The sequence below is a fragment of the Herpailurus yagouaroundi genome, unplaced genomic scaffold (genome assembly GCF_014898765.1).
Source record: "Herpailurus yagouaroundi ecotype Mexico unplaced genomic scaffold, PumYag 184, whole genome shotgun sequence".
Classification (NCBI taxonomy): Eukaryota; Metazoa; Chordata; class Mammalia; order Carnivora; family Felidae; genus Herpailurus; species Herpailurus yagouaroundi.
Genome location: NW_024412415.1, coordinates 5,303,890 through 5,328,466, shown reverse-complemented (window position 1 = coordinate 5,328,466; position 24,577 = coordinate 5,303,890). Strand labels below are relative to the sequence as shown.

The following is a 24,577-nucleotide window of genomic DNA, read 5'->3' as shown; positions in this document are numbered from 1 at the left end:
TAAAGGACCCCAAACACAAATATTGTCAAACTACACAGGCCACCATCAAACTTGTCTATTTTCCACCTGCTGCAAAAAACAACCAGGACAAATTACTGCTATATTTTAGTACATAAAATGTGACATCTCTAAGTATCTAACATTTCTAGATTATTAGTTCTTCTAACTAGGAATCTACACCAGACAAATCATATAAAGACAAATGTTCTGTTTCAGCAACTAATCAAGCAAAGTCATGCCCAAAAACTTTTCATGCCCTCTTTTTAGCAGACTCTACTCTAAAGAGACCACACTCTAGTTCTAGCCAGAATCATTTCCCAATATTAACCACAACTGTTCTTTACATAAAACCTAAGAAATATGTTTCATATACTAATATTCTAGTCTACTGACATCTAAGCATTTTAGTTCCAAACTTTTAATATAATAATTAGTAGTGAAACCCTTTCTAAAAGTAGTACACCCTGACGACTTCCTGGAAAACTGTATTAAGGGTGCCTGGGTGGTTCAGTTGGTTTAGCAACTGATTCTTGATTCTGGCTCAGGTCATGACCTCACAGTTGTGAGACTGAGCTCTTCATTGGGCTCTGCAATAAGCGTGGAACCTGCTTGATATTCTCTCTCTCCCTCTCATACTCTCTCAAAATAAATAAACTTAAAAAATTTTTATTAATAGAACTTAAATGTGTGTTGGTTATTATGCATCTCAGTTGAGGCTCTATGTGACAGTTCTGTGCTGCTTCATGTCTTTGCATGTTCTAAGTGTTACGTTGCCAGGTGTCATTTCTGCTGTCCTAGTTATTGGCTGAAATCTCCCCCTAGCTTTTGTTTAACTTTGCGGATTTATTTTGTTGAGATATACTATAATATACAGATCTTAAATATAAAATTCAACAATTTCTGACAAATGTACACATCTACATTTAACCAAGACAATAATCAAGATATAGAACACTGTCATAACTCCAGAAAATTCCCTGAAGTCTCCTACCCACTAAATAAGCAGAACCACTGTTCTAGTTCTAAAAAATACATTACTTTTGCCTGTTATCGGCCTTCAAATGCATGTAATCAAACAGAATCCCCATTTGTACCCTTTTTGTCTGACTTAATTTGACTCATGTTATTGTATTAGCAGTTCATTTTTACTGCTACACAGGCCTCTCACTGAATGAACAGATCACAATTCATTCATACTTTCTTGTATTGATGGACACTTGGATTGTTCCTAGTTGTTGGCTATTATGAATAAAGCTGTTATACAACTATTCTTGTACAAGTCTTTTTGTAGACATAGGCTTTCATTTCTATAATGGAATGGAACCGATGGATCACAGGACAGTACGTTTAACTAAAGAAGAAGCTAATAAACTTTTCCAAGGTGGTGTTACCATTATACATTCCCATGAGTAACGTACTATGATTTCAGTTGCTCCACATCCTTGCTAACATTTGGTGTTTTCACGCTTTTAAATTATACTCATTGTAGTGAGTTTACAGTGGTAACCCACTGTGGTTTTAATATCAATTTCCCTGATGATTCACTGTATTGAACAACTTTTCATATGGCTATTGGCCATTTATATGTCACCCACTTTTTACATCCTTGGTTATTTTTTATTATGGTGTTTTTTATTATTGATTTTTAGAAGTTTTTATATGTTCTTGACACAAGTCTTGTGTCAGAAAACTCTAACTTTTAAAGCTTCACTGTGTTGTGGTTGAGTGAGGAGTCTAAAGTCAAACTGTCACAAGCTGGATCCTGGCTCAGCAACTTACTAGCTGTGTGTCCTTAAGACAGTTACTATATTCATCTTTAATAAATGTAAATAGTGCCTAATACATAAGGAACGATATATAAGTACTAACTATTATTACTAAAACAAAGAATTTAAAATTGTAGCAGTCATCCTGGTACTTGAGAGCCAGGAAGGACGTGAGAAAATATAAAATTTACAGAGTCAACCATAATTCTCTACTATTGGGAGTCAAACTAATTCTTTAAGGGAAGCGCTACAAGTCTTTACCTTTATAAGCAACTGTTCTAAGCTTTTTATTATTCAGTTATTGAGAGGCTCTGTTCTTGTCTGGGTCCCATGCTTCCCAATCTTCAACTCAGAGAACTAGTCAAAGGACGTATGAGGGCATAAAGTTTGGTCTAACAGAGGGTAGCAAATTGAAATTCTCCTCTTTGGATGGGCTAGAACAAGTGCCTCTACTATAAATAATCATGACATGGATACCAAGAAGCCAGGGAAGCTTGTTACACGGAGAACCAGCTTGGAGGGCTAGAATCAATACTAGACAAAGGTCATCTGGTCTGTCAAGAATTTATCCTAACGATATCTCAGAAGCACAGCACATAATTTAGACATATTAGGTTCAGATTAAATGTCTCTGAACGGAACTCATCATTTAAAGGCCAACATGTTTGAAGTTCAGTGAAGTCATAAAGGTAGAACTTGGGTCAAAACCCAAATTCAAATTCCCAAGAAGCATTTAAGCATTTATTTTACTACAGGATCCTGACTCTTCCTTCTTATGTAATTATGTAGCAAACTGAGAAGTTAAAGAATTTTACCCTAGGTTCCACAAGACTTAGAAAACCCAAGTTGTGAAACAACCCCTTCTGAAGCTCAGGGTATACTTTGACTTTAGAGTATGCAAGTAGTTATCCTCTTTAGGGCATAAACTCTTATTTTTTCATCTTTGAATCTTACATTTACAATTTCTATAATGCTTCTCAGATATATGTATAATGCTTCTCAGACAGATTTTATACGTTAAAAATATAAAAATGTGTGTAAAAAAGATTATTAGAAAATATAAAAACCCTAAGTAGTTATTTTAGGATGGTGAAGTTAGGTATTTTTCCTTCATTTCTGTTTCTTCAAAAATTATTTTATAATTACTATTTATAAATTAAAAGTAACATAATATAGAACTTACGTTTTAAGTATATCTTGGCTTTACTGAAGATGCTGTAAAATTTTAGAATGTTCTCTTTAATGATATATGAATGCATTTTTTTAAAAAAAATAAATATCCCAGGGCGCCTGGGTAGGTCAGTCAAATAAGCATCCAACTCTTGATTTCAGTTCAGATCCATGATCTCAGGGTCACGGGGCACTCAACAGGGAGGCTGCTTAAGATTTTCTCTCTCCCCACCCTCACTCCTCCCCCTCTTTTTCTCTAAAATGTAAATAAATAAATAAATAAATAAATAGCCCTAACATAATTTCCTTTGGCACCCCAATTACCTTTTTTTTTCTACTTTATAAAGTCCCACCTAGAAGGGATGTGTTGTCCTTCCTAGGAAAATCAGATAAAATAAAGATCTCTTCAGTCGAAGAATAAGGTTGCCTTATATACACTTTTTTAAATTTCATGTTTTCAACTATACCAAATATGTCACTGTTTCCCTTATCTATTCAAGCTGATCTTTCAAGCTTTAAAGTATTCCAGAAACTTATATCAATAAATCTGTACTCCCCATACCACAGTCTTCATCAGTTTATAATTTAACAATTCAGCTTCCAACTTCAAGACCTAAGACGAGAATACTTACCATACAATTTTTCAAGTTGTTCAATAAATGTGTGGGGTGGTTATGTGGGGGGTTTTTTTGGGGGGGTGGGGGGAGGGTGTTTTTCTTTTTTTAGACCTTCCTGCCAAGGTTAATCTTTTCACATGTGCTTTTAATTCTCATAGTCTCTTTGCCTTCAAATGTCTTCATTACCTAAATAAAAGTAGCAACTCTTTTGTCTAAAATATGCATCTACACCTAAAGACTAATGGCAGCTCTTACAAACTATCATATCTGCTGTGTAGCACAATAAAATTTGTACTTGTCACCTCCTCCTTAGATAAAAATGGCCTTAGAGCAAGGAACCAAATTGTATTATTCCATTTGAAACAGTAATAAACATTTTCCCCTGATTATGTAAACAATAGAAGCCCATTCTAGTAAATGTGGAAAATAAAGAAAAATCGTATTTGCCATCATGGAGTTAAAATGTAAGAACTTGTTGGTTACTCTCTGTGTGTACCGTATTTGTAATCTGTTAGTCTATCAGTATGAGACAACAGCCATTTACAATGACAATTTATTCTTACTGGTAAGAATGCAGCAATTTCACTCTTGAGCTTCTTTAATACTTAGTTGAAAGGCCCTTGTGACTGATCTAAAAAAGTCAAATCTGACAATAATTAGTTCTTTAATTTTTTAAAATACTTCAAACTAAAGCTCTATTCTTCCTTTCGGTAGTGGACTACATAATAACCACCTTTCAGCCTAGCTTTCACTCTAATGAAGTGAAGAGGCTCTTATTGTAAAACATTGCTGGGTTTCCTTTATTTTATTCAATATCTAAATTGTATCTCAATTGCTAATCTCTGATCTCATCTGAACTGTATCAAATATATCCTTTCAGCCATAGTCAGTGAATTAAACAACTAATGTACAAGTCCAGGTGAGAAGTAATGTTGGATTGGCCTTGGGTGATAATAATGAACACAAGAAGAATGGACTGAATTGGGTCTATTTTGGAGAAAGCCAGGAGGATTTATTGATGTGGTTAGGTAAGTGCTCTAAATTATCTAAAATTCTTAGTCACCATGACCTTTATTTTCTAGAATTTTCAACTGGTATTTTAGTAAAGTTAAAGGCAAAAGAAGAAGACCAAACATGAAGATAAATTTTGCCTCTCTTATACTGATCCATATAGTTTCTTCTAAAATAGCAGTACTGTATTATACACAATCAGAATAACTTTAAAGTCATACTTGATTGAATTTTGTGGTAAATGCCTACTACGGTTGCATTTTCACATGTGCACACTGGCAAAAATATTTCATACCAAATCAGGGGTACAGTTACAGAAAATTCTACAAGCCCTAATAGTTTTAACTGTCTAATAAGCAAAATGTCCTTGGCTTAAAAATGTCCTTCTTTTTTAGTTTCTCTTCTCCCTTGTAGAATACTCTTGTTCTGTTATTACCAAGCCTATTATACATGCACCCAACTGTCTTCTTGTTCTCTTCATTCTTTCTATACCATCTCTAATTTTCAACTCAGTTGTTTTTCTTCTATTGACTTACATAAATTCTTTATATTACAGATGCTAATCCTTTGTCAGTTAATGTGAATTATAACTATCTTCTGATCTGTGGCTTCTCTTATTTTTTTAATGTCTTTCAAACAACAAAGCTTTTATTTTACCATGGTCAGATGTATTTCTTTTCCTTTATAATTGTGCTGGTGACTTTCTATAAGATATCATACATACCTGTTTTAAACCTCTTACATCCTTTGAAGAGATAAAACTTTTTCTTTTTAAAGTCATTTAAGTGTACAAAATTCTCTATTTTCTGCTAAAGTAAAAAACTGCTTAAAATCAACATGTCTGGCAGAGCAAATATTCATGTATCTGCTGAATTATAGCCCACACTAGTCTTCTACCACTGGCCAGAAATTAAATGCAATTTGGTCTTTGTTTCTCAGCTATTTATGGTTTTGTTTCCACTAAGCATGGCGACCAGGTCTTCAAAGCTGCTGTAATAGTGCTGGTGAATTGAGACCTACTTTTATAATTTCTTTTCGTATCTAGGATCTACTGTGGTCTAGCATGGATTTGTACCAGAAAATTTACCCATCCCTTTCCTAAACTTAACCCAACCTCTAAACATTCCTACCTTTACATGCTTTAATACTTCCCGGTGTAGCTTTATTTTTTTTTTCTAACTTCACCTATATATTTAACATTACTTCAAAACAGGGCTCAATTATATTTTCACCAAAAAAACTGCCAAATTATTACAAGGATATTGCCAATATACATCATTTATTCCTTACCTAAGAAGTCTCCTACTTAAAGAGGATGTTTAATATACATTTACAAAGCTTGAAAGTACAGAAAAAGATATATAACAAGGGGAGACTGTGGCTAGGGTTTACTTAGACAATTTTGACAAATTACAACAAATTTTACATACTAAAGTATCTTAATAAACATATTTATATAGACAATTCTGATTATTGCTTTGTCACAATACCATGCATACCTGTCATATAAGCTAGGAAATGCAGTCTATATTTCCAGGCAACCATGTGCCCATCTAAAAACAGGGTACACTATTACTAAAGAAAAACAGAACAAATATGCAGTCTCTGGCAGAAAGATAAAAGAAACAATTACAAATAAAGACTTAAGACCATGGAAACAAACTGCTCTCAGAATGAAGTACAGAGGTGTAATAGGATGGGACAGTAGAGAAGAAAGGAGAGAGAAACAGAGAGGAAGAAAAGGCAGACAAAAAAAGAAAAGTATTTTAGAAATGGTAAGTTTAGGGGGCGCCTGGGTAGCTCAGTTAAGCGTCCGACTTCTGCTCAGGTCAGGATCTCAAGTTCAGGGGTTCAAGCTCTGTGTCGGGCTCTGTGCTGACAGCTTGGAGCCTGGAGCCTGCTTCTGATTCTTTATCTCTCTCTCTTTGCCCCTTCCCTGCTCACACTGTGACTCTCTCTCAAAAATAAACAAGCATAAGAAAGAAAGAAAGAAAGAAAGAAAGAAAGAAAGAAAGAAAGAAAGAAAGAAAGAAAGAAAGAAAGAAAGAGAAAGAAAGAAAGAAAGAAAGAAAGGGTAAGTTTGAGGCGCCTGAGTGGCTCAGTTAAGTGTCCGACTTCAGCTCAGGTCATGATCTTGCAGTTTGTGAATTCAAGCTCTGCATGGAGCTCTGTGCTAACAGGTCAGAGCCTGGAGCCTGCTTGGGATTCTGTCTCCCTCTCCCTCTCTCTCTCTGCCTCCGCACCTCCCCCGCTCATGCTCTGTCTCTAAAAAATAAACAGTAAAAAAAAAAAAAAAATGAAATGGTAAGTTTAAAAACAGTCAGCTACACCATTATGAATGGCCAATATGCAGTTAGAAATGTCTACATTTAGGGGGCACCTGGGTGGCTCAGTCGGTTAAGCGTCCGACTTCGGCTCAGGTCATGATCTCGCGGTCCGTGAGTTCAAGCCCCGCGCCAGGCTCTGTGCTGACTGCTCAGAGCCTGGAGCCTGTTTCGGATTCTGTGTCTCCCTCTCTCTCTCACCCTCCCCCATTCATGCTCTGTCTGTCTCAAAAATAAATAAACGTTAAAAAAAAAAATTAAAAAAAAAAAAAAAAGAAATGTCTACATTTAGGAAACAGATCTGAGAAAAGGCCAGAACTGTACAAGTCATTCAGTTTGTTTTATATAGTAATGGTTCTCAAAGTGAGGGGTCAGGGTGATTACTGATACTACTGAAATTGTGATCAAAACTACAAACCAACCCTCCTGAAGAAAATATATATGGCTAAAAAATCACATTTGAATACAATTTTGCAGATTCACAGTCCTTTCCAAGAAAAGGTTCACAAGGCTGAGATTAAGAATATTTGGTCTAAAAGCAGGAGGCATCACAATCCCAGACTTTAGCCTCTACTACAAAGCTGTAATCATCAAGACAGCATGGTACTGGCACAAGAACAGACACACAGACCAATGGAATAGAATAGAAACCCCAGAACTAGACCCACAAACGTTATGGCCAACTCATCTTTGACAAAGCAGGAAAGAACATCCAATGGAAAAAAGACAGTCTCTTTAGCAAATGGTGCTGGGAGAACTGGACAGCAACATGCAGAAGGTTGAAACTAGAACACTTTCTCACACCATTCACAAAAATAAACTCAAAATGGATAAAGGACCTGAATGTGAGACAGGAAACCATCAAAACCTTAGAGGAGAAAGCAGGAAAAGACCTCTCTGACCTCAGCCGTAGCAATCTCTTACTCGACACATCCCCAAAGGCAAGGGAATTAAAAGCAAAAGTGAATTACTGGGACCTTATGAAGATAAAAAGCTTCTGCACAGCAAAGGAAACAACCAACAAAACGAAAAGGCAACCAACGGAATGGGAAAAGATCTTTGCAAATGACATATCGGACAAAGGGCTAGTATCCAAAATCTATAAAGAGCTCACCAAACTCCACACCCGAAAAACAAATAACCCAGTGAAGAAATGGGCAGAAAACATGAATAGACACTTCTCTAAAGAAGACATCCGGATGGCCAACAGGCACATGAAAAGATGTTCAGCGTCGCTCCTTATCAGGGAAATACAAATCAAAACCACACTCAGGTATCACCTCGCGCCAGTCAGAGTGGCCAAAATGAACAAATCAGGAGACTATAGATGCTGGAGAGGATGTGGAGAAACGGGAACCCTCTTGCACTGTTGGTGGGAATGCAAATTGGTGCAGCCGCTCTGGAAAGCAGTGTGGAGGTTCCTCAGAAAATTAAAAATAGACCTACCCTATGACCCAGCAATAGCACTGCTAGGAATTTATCCAAGGGATACAGGAGTACTGATACATAGGGGCACTTGTACCCCAATGTTCATAGCAGCACTCTCAACAATAGCCAAATTATGGAAAGAGCCTAAATGTCCATCAACTGATGAATGGATAAAGAAATTGTGGTTTATATACACAATGGAATACTACGTGGCAATGAGAAAAAATGAAATATGGCCTTTTGTAGCAACGTGGATGGAACTGGAGAGTGTGATGCTAAGTGAAATAAGCCATACAGAGAAAGACAGATACCATATGGTTTCACTCTTATGTGGATCCTGAGAAACTTAACAGAAACCCATGGGGGAGGGGAAGGAAAAAAAAAAAAAGAGGTTAGAGTGGGAGAGAGCCAAAGCATAAGAGACTCTTAAAAACTGAGAACAAACTGAGGGTTGATGGGGGGTGGGAGGGAGGGGAGGGTGGGTGATGGGTATTGAGGAGGGCACCTTTTGGGATGAGCACTGGGTGTTGTATGGAAACCAATTTGACAATAAATTTCATATATTAAAAAAAAAAAAGAATATTTGGTCTAGGGGTGCCTGGGTGGCTCAGGTGGTTAGGTATCCAACTCTTGGTTGTGGCTCAAGTCATGATCTCACAGTTCGTGGGTTCGACCCCCACAGTGGGCTCTGTGCTGATGGCGCGGAGCCTGCTTGGGATTCTCTCTCCCTCTCTCCCTCTGCCCCTCCTCTGCTTGCTCTCTCTCTCAAAATAAATAAACTTAAAAAAAATTTTTTTAAAAAAAGAATATTCCATTTAAAGGGCAAAGTTGCTCCGCAATACATTTTAGGCCATAACTTAGAGATTTGTGAAGGTGTTATTTCCTTACAAATGAGTCAACTGAATGCTGGTTAGGTGGAGTTACATCATCCTCTCTTAAGCAAATCATAAAATTACTACACTTCCAAGAACATGAAATATACTAATTCCGGAAAATAAAAATCAAACTAGATGATCAATTAAAGTGGAAAAGGGAGGCAGAAGAGGAGGTCAGAATCAAAGATTTGAAGATGTTATACTGCTTGGCTTTAAAGATGGAAGAAGGGGTCAGGAGACAGTGAATGCAGGCTTCTAGAAGCTGGAAAGGCAAGGAAACGCATTCCCTAGAACCTCCAATAGGAATGCAGCTCTACCAATACCTTGATTTTATCCCAGTGAGATCTATTTGGACTTCTAACCTTCACACTACAATATAATAAAATTGTGTTATTTAAAGCCACTAAGTTTGTAGTAATTTGTCGCTGTAGCAACCAGAAACTAATACAAAAGATGAGGGTGACTTTCCTGAGGATGTGAAAGCAATCCATATGCAGGAGACAAAGAGAACTATTTTCCATTTCTAACTACAACAGTACCAAACAAAATGGCCAAAATTACTCTCTCTCTCTCTCTCTCTCTCTCTCTCTCTCTCACACACACACACACACACACACACACACACACACACACACAAAACCCCCCACAAACCTTAGAATCCCTTAAGATTTGTTCAGTACAATAAGAATTTATATTTTCCATAGAGTGATATTTACAGTGAAAAAACATTGTCCTAAAGAGTATATTTTAAGTAAATATTACCATCCAAATATTAAACATTATTACAGAGACTGGATATAAGAAAAAAAGGAAGCACTTAATAGAAATAATTTAGAATGATACAGCACTTCACACTATTAAGTACTTATTTTCTCAACTATAAAAAAAATGCAGATGATATTCACAAGATAACCACATTACTACTCTATTTATTACTACATCTATTCATTTACCTAGTGAGCATTTATTTCTATGCTTCATACATAAATAAAATTTTAAAGTTATGGTCTCATCCTAGAAGCTCATAATTTAGTGGGAAATATAAATAATGGGATATATTACCACAAAATGCAAAGTATAGGAGATGACTAATATTCATATTTGATGGGGGGTTGGAATATCAGTGTATCGGGTGGAAAAAAAACTAAGGACACTCCATGGAGGGAGCATGACACAAGTACATCATGTTTAAGGACAAATAATAGGTTAACTCACTGGACCTTACTGTATCAGGTCTTCCATACCATGCTCAAAATTAGTACTCTATTTTATCACAATGAAGAGACCACAGGGTGACAATGCCAAGGGAGTAGAATTCTCTGGTTTGTGTTTTTAAAAATCTCTCAAAGTAACAGAACTGGACTACATCAATCCTAATGAGATAGGTTATTTCAGCATTTTACAGATAATGAAATAAAAGGTTGAGTTTGATTATAAAGATAATGGTCTTGAATTACTTGTTTTGTATTGGTAACTTTAAACTCGGAGCAAATACTATTTTCCACATAGTAATCATCAATCCAAAGCATCACATGGCAATTAACAGCACTGTGTTTAATAGCAAATCAGACTTCCTGGATTCCAAAGGCAGTTGCATCACCTCAAAATTATAATCTTGAGCAAATTAAATTACTTAAGCTCCATGTATGTATGCCCATTTTCCTGGTCTGTAAATGGGGGTTATAACCATCTATGACAGTACTTGGAAAGTAAATGAGGAAATGCAAGTAAAGTGTTTAGCACATATCTGGCTCATAGTTAAGTGCCCAATAAATGTTACTATTATAAGGCCTTAATATATTAAATCAACTCTATGACATTATGATATCTGAAACTGTCTAAATTTGTCTCATTTTGTATTTATGAGGGGTTTGCATAATAAACCCAGGAGGTAGCTTTTTACTTTTAGTAAGAATTGTTAGCCACAGCTAAGTATCAAAATCTTCCTCATACTGCATAATGGGAGCACTTCTAAGGAAGTCATAGGCATCTGGGAAGTCTTCCAGGAGAATGAAAAATAAAACTAAAATCAAAAAAGGATAAGGGAAGAGGTACTCACAAACTATCCCTTTAGAATCAACTACTCTAGGTTCCGCTGAATAGTATTATCAACCTACCAAAGTAGTTTAAAACCCTAACTTTGTCTCCTGCCTTCTGAAACCACTACTGTTAATTCCCCGATTCCTTAATTACCAGCAATGATGAGATGATTTCATTTTCTGAAGTACTCTAGGTCTATGTTAGAAGAGCTCAAGTATAAAAATATTCATTGTCAATAAGAGATCAGAATGTAGAAGACAAGAAACCAACATTTATACTAGAGTTCATGATGAGATAAAAGCATGAGAGGGGCGCCTGGGTGGCTCTGTCGGTTAAGCGGCCGACTTCGGCTCAGGTCATGATCTAGCGGTCCATGAGTTCGAGCCCTGCGCCGGGCTCTGTGCTGACAGCTCAGAGCCTGGAGCCTGTTTCAGATTTTATGTCTCCCTGTCTCTGACCCTCCCCTGTGCATGCTCTGTCTCTCTCTGTCTCAAAAACAAATAAACGTTAAAAAAAAAATTAAAAAAAAAAAGGAAGAGAATGAAATAGGTTTTAAAATAATCTTACAGCAGGAAAGGCCTAAGATGCAGAAGCCATTAAAACCTAAAGGGATAAATTCAACTATACGAAACACATTCCTGCACAGCAAAAATGCCATAAATATAGTAAAAAAAAGAGCAACAAATTGACAGAAAAAATGTATAGCATGTATTTATTATCACAAAGTACTAAAATCAGTGGCTTACAACACCACAATGTACACAGTTCTGCACCCTGGAAGTCCAGAGGGCATCACTGGGCTAAAATTAAGGTGCCGACAGCACTGCACTCCTTTCAGCAGGGTACAGAAGAGGATCCATTTCCTTGTCTTTTCCAATTCCTAAAAGTCACGTTCCTTGGCTTGTGGACTCCTTCCATTATCAAAGCCAGGAACATCACTTCTTTCTTGCCTGCCTGCTGGAGTCACATCTCTTTCTGACTGCAGTCCCCACCTCAAGAAAAGTTCTCCATTTAAAAAAAAAAAAAAAATACTGCCTTTCGGGGCATCTGGGTGCCTCAGTCGGTTAAGTGTCTGACTTCATCTCGGGTCATGATCTCATGTTTCATGAGTTCGAGGCCCGTGTTGGGCTCTATGCTGACAGCTCAGAGCCTGGAGCCTGCTTTAGATTCTGTGTCTACCTCTCTCTCTGCCCCTCCGCCGCTTACACACTCGCTCTCTCAAAAATAAACATTAAAAAAAATTTTTTTTAAAATACCGCCTTTTAATGCAATACTATGTAGCCATGATAACAATGAAGAAGCTCTTGACAGTGTCAAGTGAGCTGATCTCTAAGTTCTATCAGGTTTGCTTGTTTAAGATACATACGTAGATATAGTATGCTATCATATGTGGGGAAAACACACGCATGCTTGCATATGAATAAAATCTTCACAAAATAAAACTGGTAACTGTTGGGGCGCCTGGGTGGCGCAGTCGGTTAAGCGTCCGACTTCAGCCAGGTCACGATCTCACGGTCCGTGAGTTCGAGCCCCGCGTCGGGCTCTGGGATGATGGCTCAGAGCCTGGAGCCTGTTTCCGATTCTGTGTCTCCCTCTCTCTCTCTGCCCCTCCCCTGTTCATGCTCTGTCTCTCTCTGTCCCAAAAATAAATAAACGTTGAAAAAAAAAAATTAAAAAAAAAAAAACAAACTGGTAACTGTTTAACAATGGGAAAAGACAGGGGTACAAGAGTAATTTTCCTTTCATTAAATGCTCTTTTATGTGTTTTTTTTTTTTTTTGAATTGGGTATCGTTTGTATGTTTTACCCATTCAAAAAGGTATTTACCAAACTCTTAAACACACACATACATACACACACTCTCTCTCCCTTAAGGGCTATGATCTCAAAATGGTACTTGTCTCTATAATAAGAGCTAGCAGTTTTTGTACACTTGCCATCTATACTATAACAAGGAACTGATTTTTTACCAGCCTTGTTGCCCTCCCTGATATCAAAACCCGTCCCATCCTGCACACTCTATCCCTCCCAAGAACCTGAAAGAACCAAGACTGCTGTTCCAACCTATTTACAATGTATAGTTCTCCCTAGTAACAGAGACTTGTTCAAATACAGCCTACTCTCCACATATTTCTACACAACATACCACAAATAACATCGTATGTGTGTATTTCTTCTAAACATACTGGGCTCGTTGAGCTCCTGCCTGAAGAAAGTTGGATACTCTCGGGATGCCTGGGTGGCTCAGTCGGTTCAGTGTCTGAATCTTGATTTCGGCTCAGATCATCATCTCACGGTTTCATGAGGTTTAGCAGAGAGGCATTTTCATGGACACCAAGGTGAACATGGTCAAGCTCTAAATTACAATACATTATCTAGTTATGTTTCTTACTTTCCAAAAAGTCTTCCCTGATGCCTATCATTAGGTTAGGTATCTTTTGTAAATGCTTCCATCATGTGAACTGTGAGTAGAAGACTCAAAATAATTCATACTTAATGGTTAGCTGTGGTTAATAATTCTATTTAAAGCAAAAAGGAAACACTGTTCCATTTTTTCCTCATTTAGGGAAGGTACATGATATCCTCGTGTATACCACTATGTAGTTACATGAGAAGTTCCTTTTTACCAGGGAGGAAAGCACAGTAATCTATTTCTCCTGTTTCTCAGTGTCTTCAGTAAAATTACATTGCCTGATCTTATCTGTGTTGCCAGAAATATTAATGAAAAATCTGTGGGTTTATGACTAGATGAAGTAATACTCATCTGAGTGCATGCATCAGGTCAATAGCAAGAACATTCGGTGAGAGACTGCCCCCCCCCTCTGGTCAGGGAACAGACGCAGGGAAATTCGTATTACACTCCTGAGGAGGTAATACTTTCAATGTCAACCTAAGTAAGATGGTTTTCACTAAGGAACCCAGCAGAATCCCTTACATTTAGTACCCCCAACTTTTAAAATATGTTGCCAACTCCTTCTATATGTACATGTAACCTTATTTAGTAGAGGTGATGAGCATTCACTTTTTCAAATGCACCTGGAGGCAAGCATCGAGAGTGAAGCTTTAACCCATGCTGAGAATGTAAAGAGCGCCTTGGCATTTCAGGACAAGGAACAGAGGAAAAACCAGAGTAAGCCGACAACCCTGCATATCTAGGATGTCAACTCCTCACTAATCAGGCAAACAAGCTAAGGATGCTAAAAAGATATGGAGTCAGTGACAGCGACCAAAATTAATCAGAAGAATAATGTGAGAAACAGAAAGTATCTCTACATAGAGTCTTAAAAAACTACCAACATCAATATCTGACAGTCCTACTACGGCCAATGCTTGAAAGTCCTAGCAGTAGCTACATAAAATAGGTATTTAATAAGTGCTTTTATAACTGAATCCAGAAATAAAACGGAAAATCGGATAAAGAAGCATGAAGAATGCTTAACAATTCTTATAAATACCTATCAAGAGTGCTTGTGGAAAAAAGCAGACAGCCCAAGGTGATTTAAACATTTAATCAAATGAGAATCTAGTCAAAATTTAGGAGGCTTCATGATGTAGGTACATAATTACTTACACTGTAATCATAATTACAAGGAAGTTAATAATACTTCATCCTATAGAAGGAAGCTTAGAGTTCCTGTAAAAATGCCATACTAATCTGAGAATAAAAAGTACAGGGGCACCTGGATGGCTCAGTCAGTTAAGCATCCAGCTCTTGATCTCACCTCAGGTCATGATCTCACGGCTGTGAAATCGAGCCCCAAGTCAGGCTCTGCGCTGGGCAAGGAGCCTGCTGAGATTCTCTCTCTCATTCTCCCGGTCCACCTCCCACCCCTACTCCCTCTGTCTCTCTCAAAATAAATAAATAAACATTAAAAAAGAAAAAAGAAAAAAAAGAAAAAGAACAGGCTGACAGTGAAAATAGAGAAGGTTAGCTCCAAGGGCCTATCCCTCAACAGAAATACTAAAAAGCAGAGCAAAATTGATTAGAATCAACTTTGTCAGAACTCTAGAAAATAGTCAAAGGTTTATACTAATCAAGCAAATGTTAAATCTAAAGGCAACTGGGGCACCTGGGTGGCTCAGTCAGTTAAGTGTCTGACTCTTGATATCACGCTGCTGAGTTCAAGTTCCACGTTGGGCTCCATGCTAAGCATGAAGCCTACTAACGGCAACTTAGGAAAGCTTTGTGGCACTTGCCCTTGGTCTAACCCCATTCCCCAACTCCACTCTCAGAGGTGGTCTTAACCTTGGCAGCCTGTGTTCTCAGCATGGGATCCCAGTCCCTGGTTCTAAAAAAAGCAGAGCCATACTTTAGTCCCAAAGAACTGTGTCTGCAGCTATGTGAAGGACTGACATAAGGTGTTTGCATTCCTCAAACACATCATACAGCAAACGAACATCCAGCTGCTGCCAAGGGCAAAATATTGCAGATGGCCAGTAGTAGATGTACCAAAAGCCTGGGAGGAGAAGCTGGAGAGACTGTTTCTCTAGGGAATCAGAGCAATCAAAACTGATGTCATAGACGGGGGAATTTAGAAAGCTACATGCACACCCAGGACAGAGAAGTTCTGAAAGTCTAAGTTCTTATCTTGGGCTGACCTCTAAGCTCAGCACAAGTGGGAAGTAAAGGGCAAGGCAGCTATAAATGCCTTGGCTAAGCATGGAAGGAGTGCCACAATACAGAGATAATCTGTTAAACCTAAGAGTTTTCCTTTTTCCTTTTTCCTTCCTTCCTTCCTTCCTTTCTTTTTCTTTCTTTCTTTCCTCTTCAAATTCAAGGAAATCTCTGTCAAAACATAAGACGACCCCAGGTTAAAGGAACAGAGACTTCAGAAGTCACACATAGCAAAAAATAAAGACTTTACAGTTTAGAAAATCAAACAACCAGGGTTGTTTGCCAAAACAAACCCTGAAGAGTGGGAAGAATATGATTTCCAGAGTTATCACATTATAATATTCAAACTGTTCAGTTTTCAACAAAACTTTACAAAGTATGAAAAGAAACAGGAACGTCTGGCCCATTCACAGAGAAAATTAACAAAAACTACCCCTGAGGAAGCAGACATTGGACTCACTAGACAAACATTTCAGATCAACTGTCTTAAATATACTTAAAGAAGTAAAGGAAATCAAAAAATGATGAAAATGATGTATGAGCAAACAGAAAATATCAATAAAGAAACAAATTATCAAAAGGAACCAAACAGAAATTCTAAAACTGGTAAATAAAGTCAATGAAATAAAAAAGTCACTAGAAGGTGGTTTCAACAGCAGGTTTGAGCAGGCAGAAGAATCAGTGAGCATCAAGGCAGACCACTGAAATGATCTGATCTGTGTCAGAGAAATAAAAATAAAGAAAAATGAGCAGAACCTAAGGAACTGTGAGGCACTCTCAAATGTACCAACATACATGTAATACTGAATCTCAGAGGAAAGGAAAGGGGCAGAAGGAATATTTGAAGAAATAGAAGGAAAAAAAAATCCTTTCCAAATCTGATAAAAGACATAAATCTACACATTCAAGAAGTTAAACCAACTCCAAAAAAAGATAAACAAAGAGATAGGTTTTTTTTTTTTTAATTTTTTTTTTTAATGTTTATTTATTTTTGAGAGAGACAGAGACAGAATGTGAATGGGTTAGGGGCAGAGAGAGAGGGAGACACAGAATCAGAAGCAGGCTCCAGACTCTGAGCTGTCAGCACAGAGCCCGACGCGGGGCTCGAACTCACAAGCTGTGAGATCATGACCTAAGCCAAAGTCAGACGCTCAACCGACTGAGCCACCCAGGCGCCCCACAAAGAGATAGTTTTAAAAATGAGACCCATGGGGCGCCTGGGTGGCTCAGTCGGTTAAGCGGCCGACTTCGGCTCAGGTCATGATCTCGCGGTCCGTGAGTTCGAGCCCCGCGTCGGGCTCTGTGCTGACAGCTCAGAGTCTGGAGCCTGTTTCAGATTCTGTGTCTCCCTCTCTCTGACCCTCCCCTGTTCATGCTCTGTCTCTCCCTGTCTCAAAAATAAATAAAACGTTAAAAAAAATTTTTTTTTAAATGAGACCCATTATAATCAAGTTGTTAAAAAACAAAAAGTCTTGAAAGCAGCAAGAGAAAAACTACTCATCATATACAAGGGATTCTCAATAGGCCAATTTCCCATAGAAAACAATGGCAGCCAGAGGCAGTGCAAAGACATAAAGTGCTGGGGGAGAAAATGTCAACCAAGAACCCTACATACAAACTATCCTTCCAAAGTGAAGAAGAAATTAAGACAACTAAATATCTGAGGGAGTTGCCCCAGCGGATCAGCTATATGAAAAGTGCTAAAAAGAATCCTTCAGGATGAAATAAAAAGGACACTAGGCAGTAATTCAAAGCCATATGAAGAAATAAAGAACTCTGGTAAGGATTACTACATAGGTAAATATAAAACCATTATTATTACATTTTTGGTGTGTAGATTTTTCTCATTTCCAATAATATAAATCCGTATTAATGAGCATTAACGTATGAAAATATAAACTGTGACAATAGCAACATAAATGGAAATGGACTGATACAGGTGTATAGCTTTTAGGCACTATTAAAGCTAAGTTAGCATCAATTTAAACTAAACTAAGCTGTGGGGCGCCTGGGTGGCACAGTCGGTTAAGCGTCCGACTTCAGCTCAGGTCACGATCTTGCGGTCCATGGGTTCGAGCCCCACGTCAGGCTCTGGGCTGATGGCTCAGAGCCTGGAGCCTGCTTCCGATTCTGTGTCTCCTTCTCGCTCTGCCCCTCCCCCATTCATGCTCTGTCTCTGTCTCAAAAGTAAATAAACGTTAAAAATAAAAAAATTTTAAACTAAACTAAGCTGTTATAAATTTAAGATGCTGCCTGTAATCTCCATAGTAACCACTAAGAAAATATTATATATATATGCAATTAGAAAAGAATTAGAAATACACTACTAAAAAAAAATCAAATGCACAAAAAAAGGGGAAAAAGTGAAGGACTTTAGAAACAGAAAAGGTGTAAAATATACAGAAAACAAATGGCAAAAAGGCAGGAGTGCCTCATTATCAGTAATTACATGTAAATGGATTAAACTCTGCCATTCAACTGGCAGACAGGATTTTTAAAAAATATCATCCAACCATACATTGTCTACAAGAGACTCACTATCTGCTCTCTACAAAAGACTCACTTTACAACCAAAACTACCAATAGGATGAAAATGAACAGACGGGAAAAAATATTCCATGTAACAATAACCAAAAGACAGCTGGAGTGGATGTAGTAATATCAGAGAAAATGGCCTTAAAGTAAACCAGAATTGTTAAAAGAGAAAAAGAAGGTCATTATATATGATAAAAGGGCAATTCATCAAGATGTAACAACTACAAATATATATGCACCAAACAGCAGAGTCCCAAACTATACAAAGTAAACACTGACAAAATGAAGAAGTAGATCTGCAATAATAATTGAATACTTGAATACCACACTTTTAAATTTTTTTTTTAAGTTTACTTATTTAGAGAGACAGAGACAGCACAAGTGGGAAGAAGCAGAGCAAGAGAGGGAGCAGAGAGAGAATCCCAAGCAGGCTCCACACCATCAGCACAGAGCTTGACATGGGGCTTCAACTCACAAAACTGTGAGATCATGACCTGAGCCAAAATCAAGAGTCAGACACTTGCTTAAAAAAAGAGAGAGAGACACGCTTAACCGACTGAGTCACCCAAGTGCTCCTTGTACATTTTTAAATGGTTAAATAAAAGGGGCGCCTAGGTGGCTCAGTCAGTCAAGCATCCGACTTCAGCTCAGGTCATGATCTCACCATTGATGGATGGGTTTGAGTCCCACATCAGATTCTGTGCTGACAGCTCAAAGCCTGGAGCCTGCTTCAGATTCTGTGTCTCCTCCTTTTTCTGCCCCTCTCCTACTCACGTTCTGTCTCTCTCTCACTCTCTCTCTCAAAAATAAACAAATAAAATGGTTAAATGTTATATGAATTTTTCCTCAAACTAAAAAAAAAAGGAAAAGGAGGTAAAATTAATAATAGTGTATTTTAATTAATCCAATATATCCATATCATTTAAATAGATAATATAAAATAATGAGAATTTTCCATTTTTTTCATACTAAGATTTTGAAATTTGGTGCACATTTTACACACAGCACATGTCAATCCTGACTAGTCCAACGTGGGTTGGACAGGCAATCTAACAAAAAGATTACAAAAATAACTTGACAGGTAAGCACATACAGACAGAAGAAATTCTTAAAATCTGGAATGCTCACTTTGTCTCATCCAACACTTGCAGCTAATCCCTGATGCCTTTTCTTTGTTATAAAACTGAAGTAGGCACCAAAGAAATAAATATATGCATATTCCTCCCTTTCATTTTATCGTCTGGAAGGCTCTTTAAAACAATGTTAAAAGACCCATACTTAACACTTGTCTTGGCTTCCAGAGGCTATAAATATAAAGGCTTCTCCTTCTGGTGAATTCGATGTATTTATAATCTCTTTCATTATGCAGTTACTAGTTATGATTCCTCTAACACTGCCTTGTATTATTTAGCTTTAAACTTCACCCACTTACCACATCTTCAATTTCCCTGTGCCACTCATAGTGCCTTGCAGAGACTAAGAATGTGATACGATATTCAACATCTTCCTGTTCCATCACAATTCCCTTCTACTACAACTAATGAACACTATTTAATCTGCAGATAATGATAAAATCAAAAGGACATTTGCAACACCTACTCTCTCATCAATGGCCACACAATATGAATTAGCTACCTAGCATCCTTAACTCAAAAAAACACAAGACAGGAAACACAGGAAAGCAACTTTAAGACTTGTCTTCATCAGGAGATGTCACAGCAATCAATTCAGAGGCTCTTCTTTAGCTCCCTAAAGTGATAGTTCAATTGTGAGGGAATAAAACTCTATGGATATGAAATCATGATTGTATAGAATGATTCTTAGCTTAAAAAGCTCCATACAGGAACCAAAGTATGTGACAACAGTACTGTGGACATAGCTTCTTGACGTTCTAGAAAGGAATATACCAGGGCAAAAAAAATACACCACACTCGAGGCAGAGTAAAGCTCTGGCTTTCCACCCTGTATATATATAGCTCATTCACAATTTTTCCAGGCCAGATGCTGTTTACCAAACAGCAATGTTGCCTAATAACACAACTCATATTCCACTTTCATCAGGATTCCAGAGAACCAGAGCTTAAAAAATTAACCCAAAATCATTTTCCATAAGGGAGAAAGGAAGGGCACCTGACTGGCTCAGTTGGAAGAGCATGCCTCTTGATCTCAGGCACGAGTTCAAGCCTCACATTGGGTGGAAGATTACTTAAATAAGTAAAACTTAAAAAAAAAAAAAAAAAAAGAATGGATTTGGTTACGTTTTTATTATTATCTAAAACAGAGTAACTGCCAATTAGATACGGACACATTTACGTACATATATTATTTAAACAGATGCTTGGTCATTGTAATTCATTTCATTAATATCAGCTATCGAAATATGGATATTGCCTCATTGTATGTAACTTATTCTTATAATAATACTCTACCCGTATAAAAATAAAAATCAGTAAGAAATGACTTTAGTATTTCTTACACTTTTTTTTTTTTAATGTTTATTTATTTTGAGAGAGAGAGAGAAAGCGAGTCAGCAAGGGAGGGGAAGAGAGAGGAAGAGGGAGAATCCCCAGCAGGCTTCGCATTGTCAGTGCAGAGCCAGACGCGGGGCTTGATCCCAAGAACCGTGAAGATCGAGACCTGAGACGAAATCAAGAGTCAGATGCTTAACTGACTGAGCCACCCAGGCACCTCCACAGGTATTTTTTATCAACCTGAGTTGTAAATCTGAAAAGCATTGCTGCTTTTAACAAATAAGACATACTCCAACAACATATCATCTAAAGTGTCACTGATAATACTGATTTCTCTTCAAATCGTATAAATCTTTTGCCTTTTAAAATGTCACTGATGAAGGGAGAAAAAAATTCTACTAGCATCTTATTTAAAAAATGGACTGTGACAGAACATTTGGAAATAACATCAAATATACACCTCGAATTACGGGGACAGACATCAGGTGAGGGAGTTTACAAGACCTATCAGCCAATTGGTACTGGCACTAAGCAGATTTTAAAAGTGGAAAGGCAGGACATAAGCTCCTCTGAATCAAGCATTCTGTGGAGAAAGTCTGGCAGCTGACAATGAACCAAAAGAACAGGGATCCCTTTGGGGATCAAAACAAAGCCACTTGATAACATTTCTCCAGTTAAGACTAAAATAACCAAGATTCAGTTGCAGAGCCAATTTTTCTTACAGTGAGATTTCCTTAACCTTCATTTTTTCCATACCCAATTACACAGACAGTGATAGAGCAAGGATTCAAAGGAAGGTCTGGATAGAGCCTCTGCTTTTTTATCATCATTTACAACCAAGCCAATGCACGGTTGACATAACTCACTGGTAAAAAATAGTACTCGCATTATAGTTATACATCTACTCAAAAATAAATTTTTATCTCATTCTTCAAGGTTTCAGGAAGCTGTAGGATTCCTATAAACTTGCACCACATGTGCACACACACCTCTGCCTGCATGTGGACACGATATACAACTGCCAATATGGGAAATTTAGGAGGATTCCTGCTACTACGCTGTTTGAAGTGTACTGACAACGCTTCTAACCAAAAGAGTTTTAAATTTAAATAAAGGTGACTTGGGGCGCCTGGGTGGCGCAGTCGGTTAAGCGTCCGACTTCAGCCAGGTCACGATCTCGCGGTCCGGGAGTTCGAGCCCCGCGTCGGGCTCTGGGCTGATGGCCCAGAGCCTGGAGCCTGTTTCCGATTCTGTGTCTCCCTCTCTCTCTGCCCCTCCCCGTTCATGCTCTGTCTCTCTCTGTCCCAAAAATAAATAAACGTTGAAAAAAAAAATTTTTAAATAAAGGTGACTTCATTTTAAAGCTGGCTCTGTAACCAGAGCCTTAACAGGTTCTTCATTTATCTCCCCTACTCCATTAGCTCTAAATACACAAAATCCTTAGAGCAGCGGCAGAAAATGCCTCTTCTCAGAGTTCAAAAGCCCTGGAATTGATTTGTCTAGCTTTGGTTAACTGGATAATTCCTAAACAAAGCACACCCATGGAGGGTCGTGCAAATCAAACCAAAAGACCTGAAAACGAAGAAGGGAGGATTCTCCCCATAGAATAGAAGCTCTTCTTTTAACAGAAGAATCAAGTTATGGTTGGCATACAAAAACAATAGATAGCCATTACAATGTTGAAGGAGGAAACACAGGAGTGGACTCAAGGTAAAAAAGTCATTTAAAGTACGTGGAACATGATGAAAGAAGACATAAGAGTATGCAACATACACGTTATTCTTGGAAGATTACTTCTTGGAATTAATTCTTGGAAGATTACTGAAGATGACAAAAATTAGACTAAAAAGGAATCCTACTGGTGAAGACTTTGCATATTCAAAAGAGAACTATTCTAGGCTTCTGTGCCAGGGGCATATCATTAAATTGGTAGATAGGAATAATTACATGAAAAAATAGGATCAGGAAAGCTTGGAAGAGTCAGGAAGCAAAAACAGAAAGGCAGCTAGGAAGATGCTATCTGAATTTAAATGCTATTTCAGTAATGAACCCTGGGAATACAGCAACGTCTTTACAGATAGAAGTACAAGACAGAGTTCCTAGATCTATTCTTTTAAATAAAATTCATAGAACAAATATGAAAGTAGGAAACAGGGAATACAGAAAATACAGGAACCAAAGATAATCTCCAGAATTGTAAACTTATAAAGATTCAATGCAGTGGTGCTGCATGCAGTGTAACAGATGTAGCAATTAAGTCATCAATCTAGAATATAAGAGTTCCGTTGTCACGTGTATTAAGAACATTCAAGGGAAATAACTAAAAAGCCATGGAGAGCATAATTCAACAGTCCCTAGCACATAAATAGATAAAAAATCACATATATGGCTGGATGGATTGGATGTTTTTCACAAGCCAAATAATATATTGAACAAAAAGTATCCAAACATGAATAAAACACAGTCTTTCTTCTCGAAGAATTCACAATAAATAATAAGGGAAATGATTTTTTTTTAATTGTCACTAGAGTTTAGAGAACAAGTGTTTAATTCTGGTTACCGCAAGTTTCAAAAGTGAATCAGAAGCCTGCGTAAAAGGTAAGTAGAATATACTACTGAGACTGAGCTTTAGGAGAAATACTCCTCTTAAGGAAGAGAGGAGTCAGGGGGCCTGGCTGGCTCTCGGAAGAGCATTGGACTCTTAATCTCAGGGTCATGAGTTCAAGCCCCACAGTGAGTGTAGAGATCTCTTATAAGCAAACTTAAAAAGAGAGAGAAAGGAGCACGTGGGTGGCTCAGTCTGTTAGGCGTCTGACTTCAGCTCAGGTTGTGATTTCACGTTTCGTGAGATCAAGCCCCGCACAGGGCTCTGTGCCGAAGGTTCAGAGCCTGGAGCCTGCTTCGGATTCTGTGTTTCCCTCTCTCTGCCCCTCCTCTGCTTGTGCACTGTCTCTCTCACTCTCTAAAATAAATAAATTTTTTTAAGGCTTAAAATGAAAAAAAGAGAGTGAGATGGAGGAGCCTGTGACTGCAGCCATAGTATTTAATTAAGGTAGGCAGGACATTTTGAGGAATAAAGTGTAATAAAGGCCAAGAGAACGGTTTTTGTCTTAAAATGCAGAAGAGAAGCCTAGTTTATTGAAAGTATGATCTGAATGCCGAAGTACTAATGGATTAACACCATAATTATGGAACACTCATTTCTCCAGTAACAGAATTAAAGTAATAATTGATTCTGTTAATACCTTTTTGTTAAGCCAAATCATGTTAAGACAGTCTACATTTTATAAAGGAATAGCTATAAATAAATGTTTGAATTTTCTCTCTTCTCCTTTCACCAGTAAGACTCAAATTCAGCCTGTAACTGGTAACTGTAACATAGCTCTTAAGCAGAAGTCAAAAACAAATCTAAAGAGCAAAGATTATTGCTTTCAAGTGCTTATAATACGTGCAGTGGTGGGGACTAAGGCCATCTAAAGGGAATACTTACCACTGCACAATGCACTCCAGCAGCTGCCTTATAGAAATGCAGGCTCAGTATTATGAGAATGTTTTGATCTTTTTTAGAGAAGCTGAAAATCTTGCCTATATGAAAAGTGAATTCTTTTTTTTTTTTTTTAATTTTTTTTCAACATTTATTTATTTTTGGGACAGAGAGAGACAGAGCATGAACGGGCGAGGGGCAGAGAGAGAGGGAGACACAGAATCGGAAACAGGCTCCAGGCT

At 37.7% G+C, this 24,577-nt stretch overlaps 1 protein-coding gene across 2 annotated transcripts in view; it reads right to left on the bottom strand.

Annotated features, from left to right (window-relative positions):
- SPRED1 (sprouty related EVH1 domain containing 1) overlaps positions 1–24,577 on the bottom strand; it is a 140,766-nt gene that overhangs the window by 73,832 nt on the left and 42,357 nt on the right. The gene's annotated exons all lie outside the window — the stretch shown is intronic.